This window comes from Tachyglossus aculeatus, chromosome 2, assembly GCF_015852505.1.
Source record: "Tachyglossus aculeatus isolate mTacAcu1 chromosome 2, mTacAcu1.pri, whole genome shotgun sequence".
NCBI classification, from domain to species: domain Eukaryota; kingdom Metazoa; phylum Chordata; class Mammalia; order Monotremata; family Tachyglossidae; genus Tachyglossus; species Tachyglossus aculeatus.
Window position 1 is genome coordinate 91,604,312 of NC_052067.1, and position 14,249 is coordinate 91,618,560.

Consider the following 14,249-nt stretch of genomic DNA (forward strand, 5'->3'; position numbering starts at 1 on the left):
CCCAGTGGAACAGAATTCTGTAATCTGATCACATATGGCTGCACATTCCATATAGATCTGCACCCTGGATCTCATCAGATGCAGAGCATTTTCTCACCCAAGCAACCACATCTGGCATCGGGCCTGAAGCGGAACGGAGAGGATCAGAGATGCCGATAATGGGCGGATGGGATGAGGAAAATCAAGCCAGTATTCTGTCCCCCAGATCAAATCAAACATGTGTGGCTGAAATGCTACCACTGTTTCAGATGTCTGGCTGGCCAGCATTGAGAGTTAAGTGTGGAGTGTTATTTTTCGGGGGGAGGGGGGCACCTCTCTCCCTCCTATCTTATCTCTTTCCCCCTTTTAGACTGTGAGCCTACTGTTGGGTAGGGACTGTCTCTATATGTTGCCAACTTGTACTTCCCAAGCGCTTAGTACAGTGCTCTGCACACAGTAAGTGCTCAATAAATACGATTGATTGATTGATCTCTCTGATTCCCTACTACAACCAGGCCCAAATGCTTCGCTCCTCCAATAATAATAATAATAATAATGATGATGGTATTTGTTACATGCTTACTATGTGCAAATCACTGCTCTAAGTGCTGGGGAGGTTACACGGAAAGCAGGTTGTCCCACGGGGGGGTATACAGTTTTAATCCTCATTTTACCATTGAGGTAACTGAGGCACAGAGAAGTGAAGTGACTTGCCCAAAGTCACACAGCTGGTGGAGCCGGAATTTGAACCCATGACCTCTGACTCCAAAGCCCGTGCTCTTTCCACTGAGGCACCAATGCCAACCTACTCATTGTACTTCTGTCTCCTCTAGCTCAATGCAAACCCTTTACCTACATCCTCCTTCTGGTCTGAATCTCCCTCTTCCTTCATTAACAACAGACTACTAGTCTCCCTCCTTTCAAAGTCTGTTAAAATTCACATCTCCTCCAAGAGGCCTTCCCCAATTCCTCCCTTCCTTCCTCCCCAAGGCCTCCCTTCTTCCTATGCCCTCAGATCTGTACCCTTTAAGCACTTAACAGCCACCCTGCCCTCAACCCCACAGCACTTACATACATATCGGTAATTTATTTTAACATCAGTCTTCCCCTCTAGACAGTAAGCCCCGGTGGACAGGAAACGTGTCTATCAATTCTGTGGTACTAAATTATTTCAGGCACTTAGTACAGTGCTCTGCTCACAGTAACCCTCAATAAATACACTTGATTGATTGATTGATTGCTCTGCACCAAGTGCTCAATAAATCATGACTAATGGCATTTATTGAATACATACTGTGTGCAGAGCACTGTACTAAGTGCTTGGGAGAGTACAACAGAGTTGGTAGACACGTCCAGTCTACCAGTCAGCTTAGCTGCTGGTATGAGGTTGAATGAGCTTCTAGTCAGTAAATACCACTTACTGATTGTTTGATAGGTGAGATGCTCCCAGTTGCCCAGTAAGTGATTGTTCTGAGATTCAAAGAAAGCACTGCCAGATGGCTGTCATTTCAAGAAGTGGAGTAGCCTTTTAAAAAAATGGTATTTGTTAAGCGCTTACCATGTGCCAGGCACTGTAGAAGCGCTGGGACAGGTAAAAGCTAATCAGCCCACATCCCACACAGGTCTCACATTCTTAATCCCCATTTTATAGATGAGGTAACTGAGGTTCAGAAGAGCGAGGTGACTTGCCCATTTGCGGAGCCAGGATTAGAACCCAGGTCCTACGGACTCCTGTGCTCTATCCACTAACCCAGGCTGCTTCTTGGGTGACATCCGGAGACAGAGAGCTTGTGGGAGCCAGGCTACTTCTGTGACCAAAGCGATGCAGAGAAAGAGTATGGAGCAGATGATGAGTGGGAAACTGGGAGGTGTATGCAGCATAGCCTAATGCAAAGAGCACAGGCTTGGGAATCAGAGGACCTGGGTTCTAATCCCGGCTCCACCACTTGTCTCCTGTGGGACCTTGGGCAAGTCATTTTACTTTCCTGTAACTCAGTTTCCTCAGTGGTAAAAATGGAGATAAGATGCCTGTTCTCTCTCTCTCTCTCACCCCCTTAGACTGTGAGCCTCATGTGGAAAATTAACTGGGTACAATTTGCATATACCATTTCTTCCTGTAGAAATGTGCCTCGCACATAGTAAGCACTTAACAAATGTCATTATTATTATTATTATTATTATTATTACCCAGGTTTATTAATAATAATAATAATAATAATGGCATTTATTAAGCACTTACTATGTGCAAAGCACTGTCTTAAGTGCTGGGGAGGTTACAAGGTGATCAGGTTGTCCCACGGGGGGCTCACAGTCTTCATCCCCATTTTATAGATGAGGTAACCGAGGCCAGAGAAGTTCAGTGACTTTCCCAAAGTCACACAGCTGACAAGTGGCGGAGACGGGATTTGAACCCATGACCTCTGGCTCCCAAGACTGTACTCTTTCCACTGAGCCACACTGCTTCTCTTAGTGCTTAGTGCAGTTCTTGGCACCTAGTAAGCACTTAACACCTAACCCAATTTTATTATTATGCCCAGAGGGATTCTGAGAAACTCCGTTACAAGGAATCCATGTTCGTGGAGGAATGGCTGGCCGGATGATACACAGGCCACCACCAACACTGTCCCAGCAGGACAGTCCAGAAGGAAGTGGGCCCTGGGACTGGCTTTTTGGCAGCGCTGTCACCGTCAATGCAACTTCTACCCTTTGCTGACGTCTACAGGGACAGCCGGAGGCAGAGAAGGGTGTCACCTGAATAAAATATTCCCTCCCACCCCGACCACCGACGGTCACAAAGACCAGGCAAAGCATGGATACACCTGCAGGCATGACTAACTCCTCTCATGACCACCCAGAAATATTCACCCAGAGAAGAATCATCCTTTTGGTGGAGGAGAGAGAAGCCGCAGGAACTAGAACAGGTGACAGTATAAAACAGCTCCACTGGGTCACAAATCCCAGCGCCAGTGAGCCAGAACCTGTGAACAAGGACTGTCTTCTCGCTTCCTGCTTTCTGCTGCATCTTGCCAAGAGTTCTGGTTACTTAACTGCATCATCAGCTGAATGCCCCCCTGAACTACAATCAGTCAATTAATCCGCTAACGTCCTCACTGTACCTCGTTCTTGCCTGTCCCTCCATCGACCCCCGGCCCACGTCCTCCTCTTGGACTGGAATGCTCTCCCTCCGCACATCCGCCAAGCTTGCTCTCTTCCTCCCTTCAAAGTCCTACTGAGAGCTCACTTCCTCCAGGAGGCCTTCCCAGACTGAGTCCCCTCCTTCCTCTCCCCCTCCTTCCCCTTCCCATCCCCCCCGCCTTACCTCCTTGCCCTTCCCACAGCACCTATATATATGTATATATGTTTGTACATATTTATTACTCTATTTATTTTACTTGTACATATTTATTGTATTTTGTTAAGATGTTTTGTTTTGTTGTCTGTCTCCCCCTTCTAGACTGTGAGCCCGCTGTTGGGTAGGGACCATCTCTATATATTGCCAACTCGTACTTCCCAAGCGCTTAGTACAGTGCTCTGCACACCATAAGTTCTCAATAAATATGATTAAATGAATGACGACACCTGGCCACATGTTTTGTTTTGTTGTCTGTCTCCCCCTTCTTGACTGTGAGCCCGTTGTTGGGTAAGGACCGTCTCTATATGTTGTCAACTTGTACTTCCCAAGTGCTTAGTACAGTGCTCTGCACACAGTAAGCGCTCAATAAATATGATTGAATGAAAACGAATGAATTAATCAATGATATTAATTGAGCACTTGCTGCTGAATAATGCTGTGAGAAACCCTTGGGAGTAGAATCCCCTCACAGACTCCTTCTGTGTTATCCCACATTAGCTTTCCGTGCTCTGTATGGGAAGAAATCCATGCTGCACTCATCAATCCCCACCCTCCTCCCTCTCCTCTGCCCTGCATTTCATAGAAAGGTTGTAAAGTGCTTTATGATCCTATATGGCACTTGGCAAAGCCATTCTCCATAAAAATTAACAAGGAGAGGTTTTAAAATGGCACAATTTTTTTCTTCCCCAAGAAGACACACACACAGAAACCTGAAGGCAGGAAAATTTCTCAATCACATGTTAAACAAGTTACTCCGTTCCCTAGAGAGGCCAAGCCCCTCCAGGAGAAAAGAATGAAGAAACCATGCTTAAACCCCAATCGGCTTCTCAGCAATCCCCACCAATAACAAAGAGCCAGAAGACTCACGATACAAGAATTCAGGAATCACGCTCCACAAAGCTTTAAAAACAAGGGAAAGTTTCACACACGATGCAGCGTCCTAAAAGAACACAGTACCGCTTTTCTCAGAGAGTAACCCTAATAAACTATCCTCATGGTAGGGGTGAGCAGAAATGTGGTAAAATATTATTCTTTCTCATTAACTTGGCACACACAGATTTCAGTCTCAGCAGTTTGCTTACTCTTGGGTTACATGAAGGGTAATTATCATTTATTTTCTTTTATCTTCCAATGCAACATTTAGAACTTTTGACATAAGGATGGCTTATGGGCATTATTTTAGTTAGCGAGCCTGGCAATAATTTCCTAAGATTATTCAGACTGAGCAGAAACCTCCCAGAGATAAAGACCCATAGCCTCTCTCGGCTTTCCTCTTATTCATATCCCAAAGGCACACAGGGATTCTGTTTCCTACCCAAACCCAGTAAATTGAAAACCTGGACAAAAAATTCTCACCAATCTGGAAATTTGATCAAAAATAATAACAATTGTGGTACTTGTTCGGCACTTACTATGTATACTATTCTAAGTGCAGGGTTAGATACAAAATAACCACATCACTTCCCCACTTGGGCTTCCTAGTCTAATGTGGAAATTGAGTCACGGAGAAAGCGACTTTGCCTAAGGTCACATAGCAGACGTGTATTGTACGAGAGGATGTTTTTAGCCTGAAAACTTGTTGAGAGCTGAAATTTGTACAGAGTAAATACTGATGTCTGTCTTGCCCCCTGTAGACTGTATGCTCATTGTGAGCAAGGAATGTCACTGTTTATTGTTGTATTGTACTTTCCCACGTGCTTTGTACAATGCTCTGTACACAGTAAGTGCTCAATAAATGCGACTGAATGAATAACCCTGGGAACCAAATTCAATTTTTTGAATCCAAAGGAATGACCACCAGGTCAGCCTTTAACTTCAGAAGATAGCTTTTTGAGGAAATAGTGCCTACCTGGCACTGAGGAGAATAAGACAGGGTCCAGAAATAGCTCTTTCTATAAAGTGAATTCGGGAGATTTCAAATACATATTGACCTCACTTGTAAGTATACTTCCAGAACATTCACTTGGAATTGTCCAATTTACTCAAAAAAGAATTCTCCCCCCCAAAAAATATCACAGAAACACACAGCCTCTCTCTCTCTCTCTCTCTCTCTCTCTCTCTCTCTCTCTCTCTCAGTCTCCTACAGTTTTCTTAGTAAAAAAGGAAGCAGTGTGGCCTAGTGAAAGGAGCAGAGGCCCAGGAGTCAAAGGACCTGGGTTCTAATCCCAGCTCTGCCTCTTTGCTATGTAACCTTGGATAAGTCACTTAACTGCTCTGTACCTCAGTTTCCTCACCTGGGAAATGAAGATTCTATACCTGTTCCCCCTCCTGCTTAGACTTTGAGCCTCAGATGGGACAGAGACCATGTCCAACCTGATTCTCTTGTACAATAATAATAATAATAATTTTGGTATTCATTAAGCGCTTACTATGAGCAAAGCACTGTTCTAAGTGCTGGGAGATACAAGGTGATCAGGTTGTCCCACGTGGGGCTCACAGTCTTAATCCCCATTTTACAGATAAGGTAATTGAGGCACAGAGAAGTTAAGTGATTTGCCCAAGGTCACACAGCTGACAAGTGGCGAAGCTGGGATTCGAACTCATGACCTCTGGCTCCCAAGTCCGTGCTCTTTCCACTGAGCCATGCTGCTAAGCACATAGTAAGCATTTAACAAGTACCAGAAGAAAATCACTCGGCTGAAATCACTGCTGTTAGTAGAAATATTGGCTTGGCTCCCCTAAAGAATCAGACACAGAAAAATGTGTTTTTATGATAAAAGTCAAGGACTCAGAATCTCCTGAAAGGAGACAAGCATGGAAGTTTTGTCGACTCTCTACCAACTCTCCCGGTCCAACCCCAAACTGGGGTCTCTGTGCCCAACCCATCCACCCTCTGTCCTCTTCCCATACCCCTTATTCCAGTCAAGGCCTAGGGGAATGGAGGGAGGAATCCTTTTGGCTAAAATTTCATCTGACCCTCTTCAGGGCCAACAGCAGCCTGGCAGAGTCATGGAAAAAAACCCCAGCAGAACAAGAGAGACGCTTATCAACAATATCGCTTGAAGGGCTCGAATCTGTTTCAATTAGGTTCTCCAAGAAAGTGGGCTTCCTTATTCCTTTTTTTCCTGGGCCGAGACACTGGTTCAGTGTTTGACTTTATTATGCAGCTTTGATCGGGTTGGGCCATCACTCTAAAATGTTAGCGGCTCCTTTTTTTTTTAACAAAAAAAGTATATTTTGTGTTGTGTGTGTGTGCTCTTTTTTTCTTGCTCGCAATTTGTGGTTGGGAAACAGAGTCTGTTTCGTGTTACAGGTTATTTAATGTTCTCCGGGATAATATTTCTTCTTTTACTCCAGTGGGTTCATTTACAAAAACATTTAATACTATTTGCGGCTTTGAAGAACAGTGTGTTTGGCCCAAATAAAAGGGGTTTCTAGCATGGGGTTTGTGAAAGATCATAATTGCTTCACAGCTAAGTAGACTTTGTTGCAATGCTGCCAGAGAATGCTGGGAACTTCCATTAAGAATCGCTACCATCCCTGTTGTAACGACAAGTACAACAACAACGATACTGGTGCTATTACTATGACTAGTAATGGCAACAATAATGTAGTTGCATTATCCATGATAGGAAGGCAAAGAGTGGAAAGTTGAAATCCACAGATAATCTAAAAATTTTCAAGCATTGTCGAAGCATCCCACAAAACCTTTTTCTGGTGCTGCTGACGAAAAATATAATCTTCTGATCTGCATTTCCTCCTCCCTCTTCGCTTGCCAGTTTCTGGTTTCTAGACTGTGAGCCCGTTGAGGGCAGGAGTTGTCTCTGTTGCTGAATTGTACTTTCCAAGAGCCTAGTATACTGCTCTGCACACAGTAAGTGCTCAATAAATACGATTGAATTAATGAATGATTGGTGGCAGTCATGATGGGAGTAATCCAGAAGGGGACGGGGGAAGAGGAGGAGAAATCAAGAATGGAGGAATTTGTCAATGACCTAACCAGATTTGGTTCTGGATTAGATATCATCATCATCATCATCAATCGTATTTATTGAGCGCTTACTATGTGCAGAGCACTGTACTAAGCGCTTGGAAAGTACAAATTGGCAACATGTAGAGACAGTCCCTACCCAACAGTGGGCTCACAGTCTAAAAGGGGGAGACAGAGAACAAAACCAAACATACTAACAAAATAAAATAAATAGAATAGATATGTACAAATAAAATAAATAAATAATAGATATAAAAAATAAATAAATAGTAATGGCAACAATAAATAAATAATAAATAGATATAATAATAATAATAATAATTTTAGTATTTGTTAAGCACTTACAATGTGCAAAGCACTGTTCTAAGCGCTGGGAAGGATACAAGGTGATCAGGTTGTCCCTTGTGGGGCTCACAATCTTAATCCCCATTTTACAGATGAGATAACTGAGGCCCAGAGAAGTGAATGACTTGCCCAAAGTCACCCAGCTGACAATTGGCAGGGCCCGGATTTGAACCCATGACCTCTGACTCCAAAGCCCGGGCTCTTTCCGCTGAGCCACGCTGCTTCTCTACACAGCTGGAACACAGTCCATGTCCCACAAGGGGCTCACAATTTTAAACTCCATTTTCCAGATGAGGTTACTGGGGCACAGAGAAGTTAAATGACTTGCCCAAGATCACGCAGCATATAAATGACAGAGCAGGGATTAGAACCCGGGTCCTCTGATTCCCAGATCTGTGCTCTTTCCACTAGGCCAAGCTCTTGACTCCCACCCAACTTTCTGGGGCTATGGTGCTGTGTCAGTAGACTTGTCCAGCTTTTTCTCCCACTTGTCTGGGCACCCCTTAGGAGAAACTGAAGTTCCCTGCCAACCCCTCATCTATTCATTCATTCATTCATTCATTCATTCATTCATTCATTCGTATTTATTGAGCACTCACTGTGTGCAGAGCACTGTACTAAGCGCTTGGGAAGTACAAGCTGGGAACATATAGAGACGGTCCCTACCCAACAGTGGGCTTACAGTCTAGAAGGGGGAGAAAAACCCTGCCCCATGGTTAAGTCACAACAAATGAGTTCCCCAGACCCTAGATATCATTTCCTCTGGTGGGCCTCAACCCTCTTGTCTGAAAAATGGGCATGCGGTTTATGTCCAGCACTTAGAACAGTGCTTGGCACATAGTAAGCACTTAACAAATACCATCATTATTATTACTATGATTATGTCCTGCATCCAAACTGTAGTTTGAGAATCTCTTTGGTAATGAATTGTGGTACTTGGTACGTGTTTTCTATATTCCAAGCCCTGTGCTAAGCACTGAGGTAGCTCTTCATGGAGCTCAAAATCTAAGTAGAAGCAGCGTGGAAAGGGCGGGGACTTGGGAGTCAGAGGTCATGGGTTCTAATCCCGTCCCTGATACTTCATTCTTTCATTCAATCATATTTATTGAGCATTTACTGTGTGCAGGGCACTGTACTTGGCAACTGTGTGACTTTGGGCAAATCACAACTTCTCTGTGCCTCAGTTACCTCATCTGTAAAATGGGGATGATGACTGTGAGCCCCAAGTGAGACAACCTGATAAACTTGTATCTGCTCCAGCACTTAGAACAGTGCTTGGCATATAGTAAGCACTTAACAAATACCATCATTATTATTGTTATTATTATTATTATTAGGACCGTCTCTATGTGTTTCCAACTTGTACTTCTCAAGTGCTTAGTACAGTGCTCTGCACACAGTAAGCGCTCAATAAATATGATTGATTGATTGATTAGGAGAGAACACAGATATTGAAACCTCATTTTGCAGATGAGGGAACTGAGGAACAGAGAAGTGAAGTGATTTGTCCAAGGTCACACAGCAGATAAGCAGCAGGACCAGCATTAGAACTCAGGTCCTCCGAGTCCCAGGCCTGTTCGATTTCACCAAGGCCGCGGCACTTCCCAGCTACTCGAGGCCGTCTCCGATCTGGCCCATCCCATCTCAAGGCCGATCCCAGCAGCTCCAGATGGAGAAGAAGATCCACACTGGCCATCCAGTCTTGCTCCCTGCCAGGACCGGGCTGTTCCTTAGGTGTTCGGCCAGCTTGACCCTAAACCCTGAAGTGAAGGGAGCTTTTAGGATGTCTCTTGGGGTTTGCAAATGTCATGAAAAAACATTCCTGGAATCGGGCTACAAATCTTTTTAAGAGACTCTACCCACCCAACCGGAATCTTTAGCGGAATGCCTGACATAGTCTTCTGAAAAGAAACCAAATTCTGGGTTCTTCACAGATTTTGTAAGCTTATTATCGGCGGGGAACGTGTTCCTGTTGTGTTGTACTCTCCCAAGTGCTTAGTACAGTGCTCTGCACACCGTAAGCGCTCAATAAATATCATTGATTAATTGAATGAATCTAGACTGTGAGCTCATTGTGGGCAGGGGATGTGTCTGTTTATTGTTCTGTTTTACTCTCCCAAGTGCTTAGTACATTTATTCATTCAATTCATTCATTCAATCGTATTTATTGAGTGCTTACGGTGTGCAGAGCACTGTACTAAGCTCTTGGGAAGTACAGGTCTTCAACATAGAGAGATGGTCTCTACCCAACAACGGGCTCACAGTCTAGAAGGGGGATACAGACAACAAAATAAAACATGTAGACAGGTGTGAAAACCGTCAGAATAAATAGAATTATGGCTATATGCACATCATTAATAAAATAGAGTAATAAATATGTACAAGTAAAAATAGAGTAATAAGTATGTACAAATATATGCAAGTGCTGTGGGGAGGGGAAGGAGGTTGGGCAGAGGTGGGAGGGATGATGGGGAGGAGGAGAGGAAAAAGGGGGCTCAGTCTGGGAAGGCCTCCTGGAGGAGGTGAGCTCTCAGTAGGACTTTGAAGGGAGGAAGAGAACTAGCTTGGCGGGTGTGTGGAGGGAGGGCATTCCAGGCCAGGGGAAGGACATGGGCCGGGGGTCGATGGCGGGACAGGTGAGAACGAGGTACAGTGAGGAGGTTAGTGGTGGCAGAGGAGCGGAGGGTGCAGGCTGGGCTGTAGAAGGAGAGAAGGAAGGTGAGGTAGGAGGGGGCAAGGTGATGGACAGCCTTGAAGCCAAGAGTGAGGAGTTTTTGCCTGATGCATAGGTTGACAGGCAACCACTGGAGATTTTTGAGGAGGGGAATGCCCAGAGTGACATGCCCAAAGCATTTCTGTACAGAGATAATCCAGGCAGCAGAGTGAAGTATAGACTGATAAGGGGAGAGACAGGAGGATGGGAGATCAGAGAGCAGGCTGATATTCTGCACACAATAAGAGCTCAATAAATGCGGTTGAATGAATGAATGAAATGGGGGGACAGAAAGGACAGCATCCTGGCTCCATCCTCCTCCCCCCCAGTGAAATCAGTGAAGCCATTACTGGGTCACATTCACGGTCCATCCAGTTCAGGATTTGCCTCCACTAGTGGCAACAGGATACTTGGAGGAACACTGTGATGGTTGCCCAAAATGTGTTTGTCCCTGCCCAATCAGAACTCCCCAGTACCACTCTTTTCCCACCCAGGACTCCTGGTGTCTATCCCCTCCCCATGTCTGGGGACTACGTCTGAGGCCCGCAGAAGAATCCTTCTGGTCCCCCTCCTTCCCCCCGCCCAGTCACCATAGGAAGAAGGCATCTGCCCCTTTCTTTAAAATATTCAGTGACTCCACAACTCCCCTTGGTGAGGGGCCAACTAACCATCACTGGCCTCCAACTCACTAATCGTTTCCAACTCAAATCCCTCCCGACATTCTCGCTACTGAAGCTCCTTCCCTTTGATCTTATTCTCAGGGAAAACAGGGAATTTTCCTCACTACCACCCATAATAAAGATCCGAGTGTTCCTTGCAGGGGAAGGAGGGGAGTGGGGAAGCAGGAGAGGATGGGGAAGGATTTCAGGAGTGGGAGGGAGTACGCTGGAAGGGAGGAGGAGGGAAATCTGCCGTCTCCACATAGTGAACCTGAAGAATGGCAATCCAATTCCCCAACAGTCTGAAGCATCTACATCACCTCAGCTTCCCTTGCTTCAGTACCTCACCTAACAAGCCTCCCCTCTACCCCACCACACTTCCTACCCCCCAGATCACTCATTCATTCATTCAATCATATTTATTGAGCACCTACTGTGTGCAGAGTACTGTACTAAGCGCTTGGGAAGTACAAGTTGACCACCCACCTCTATAATCTTTAGTAAACCAACAGAGTATTTGGCTAAGACTAGGTTCACGACAGAGCTGCTTTCTGATTTACTAGGCCTCAGGAAACAAAACTCTCTCCCCCACTTCCCGCCATGGGAGCGACTGATGGAATTTTTGAAAGAACAACAACAACAGAAAAAAAAGGGAATCAGGGAGAAGAAAAGACAAAAAGCACAACGCTCGTGCCCAGCTCCAACGAACTTTCTCATAAAAAATGCAAACCAGATGCGGCTCAAGATGACTGATAATTAAAAATGATAAATGGCAAATGTTTTCTGTTGGATTACCCAAGCTCGCTCAAATTATTTCTGCAGGAGGGACAGATTTACACAGGGCTGATACTCTGCCCTTTTTAGCGAAATTTCCATGATCACAGAGGAAATGGCCAATCCCACTTTCTCCTCCCCTCCATTGGCTCCCTGTTTCTCTTGATGGAGGGGGTTGGGGGAGAGGAAGAACGACTGTGGGGAAGGACAAAGGACAAAACCAAGGTAGAACATGTTCCCCCAACAAGGGACTTTCACTGTGATGAGGTGACAGATCTGAACTGTCTAAACTGTAAGTTCATTGTGGGTAGGGAATGTTTCTGTTATATTGTTATATTATACTCTCCCAAGCACTTAGTACAGTGCTCTGCACTCAGTAAGTGCTCAATAAATTTGACTAACTGACCGATTGACTAAAATACATACAAATAGAATAGTCAAAATAAATAATTTTTTGTGACCTTGGGCAACTCACCTCATGTCTCCATTCCTCAGTTACCTCATGTGCCTGTGCCTCAGTTACCTCAACTGTAAAATGGAAATTAAATGGGATAGGGACTGTATCCAAAATGATTATCTGTTATTTACTCCACTGCTTAGTACAGTACAATTTATGCATGTTTGTGTGTGTGTGTGTGTGTGTGTGTGTTCATTTTTTATGGTATTAGTAAGTGCTTAACAAGTACCATAAAAAAGAACATACCCACATAAATTGAATAAACATATATGTGTATACATACATATATGTTTGAAGAAACATATTTTGTGTGTGTGCATATCTATATATCTATGTATACAAAGTGCTGAGGATGAGTATAAGTAGATACTTATATGCTAGCATTGGCTGAAAGGATAAGGCTCAGGGCGATGAAAATTAATTGGAGAAGATTGGTTGGAGGACAGGGGGAGTTTAGAAGGGTCAAATGCGGGAAGATCTGTGTTCCTTCCGATGTGGGGAGTGAGGGAATGCTAAGCCAGGGGAACAGGATGAGCAAGGGGAAGGAAGTGAGAGAGTCAAGAGTGAGATATAATAACAATAATAATAATAATGATGGTATTTGTTAAACTCTTACTATGTGCCAAGCACTGTTCTAAGTGCTGAAGTAGATACAAGGTATTCAGGTTGTCCCGCGTAGGGCTCACAGTCTTAATTCTCATTTTACAGTTGAGGTAGCTGAGGCACAGAGAATAATAATAATAATAATAATAATAATGATGGCATTTGTTAAGCGCTTACTATGTGCAAAGCACTGTTCTAAGCGCTGCGGGGGGGATACAGTGTGATCAAGTTGTCCCACGTAGGGCTCACAGTCTTAATCCCCATTTTTACAGATGAGGTAACTGAGGCTCAGAGAAGTGAAGTGACTTGCCCAAAGTCACAAAACAGACAAGTGGTAGAGCTGGGATTAGAATCCATGACCTCTGACTCCCAAGCCCGTGCTTTTTCCACTAAGCAATCAATCAATCGCAAGGTTGGCTTGGGAAGAACAAAGATAGTGAGTTGGGGAGGAGCGTGTGAAGAGAGCAAATGGGTAAGCTGTGGTCTGATGATCGACAGCCTCTAACTGCAGCATGGCGTAGTGGAGAGAGCACGAGCCTGGGACTCAGAAGGTCATGAGTTCTAATCCCAGCTCCACCACTTGTCTGCCGTGTGGGCTTAGGCAAGTCACTTCACTACTCCACATGCCTCAGTTCCCTCATCTGTAAAATGGGGATTAAGACTGTGAATCCGAGGCAGGACAGGGACTGTGTCCGACTTGATTTACCTCGTATCCACCCCAGCGCTTAGGAGAGTGCCTGGCACATTCTAAGAGCTTAACAAATGCCACAATTATTATTATTGTTAGTCTCCCCAGTTCAGAGGTCACTATGGCCAGGGTAAGAAAGGTTGGGTGCTTCCCATACTGTACCTACCAGCAGAAAGGCCAAAGAGCAGGGACAGGAGTCAGGAGACCAGGGTTCAAATCCCAGTTCTAACACTGTGATCTTGGGCAAATCATCCAAACTTTCAGAGCTTCAGTTTTCTCATCTACAAAATAAGATAGAAAATGAGCTTTGTTTGGAACAGGACCTGGCATGGATTTCATAATCTTAATCTATCCCAGCACTTAGCCTAATGCCATAGTTATTCACATAGTGTCTTGCTGAGGGGAACACGTGAAGGCTTGAGTCAATAAATTAAATAAATTAAAAAGGATTCGATTAGGTTTGTGGGTGAAGGTGTCAATCATGCAGTGTGGCTCAGTGGAAAGAGCCCGGGCTTTGGAGTCAGAGGTCATGGGTTCAAATCCCCGCTCTGCCAATTGTCAGCTTTGACTTTGGGCAAATCACTTAACTTCTCTGTGCCTCAGTTACCTCATCTGTAAAATGGGGATTAAGACTGTGAGCCCCCCGTGGGACAACCTGATCACCTTGTAACCTCCCCAGTGCTTAAAACAGTGCTTTGCACATAGTAAGTGCTTAATGAATGCCATTATTATTATTATTATTATTATT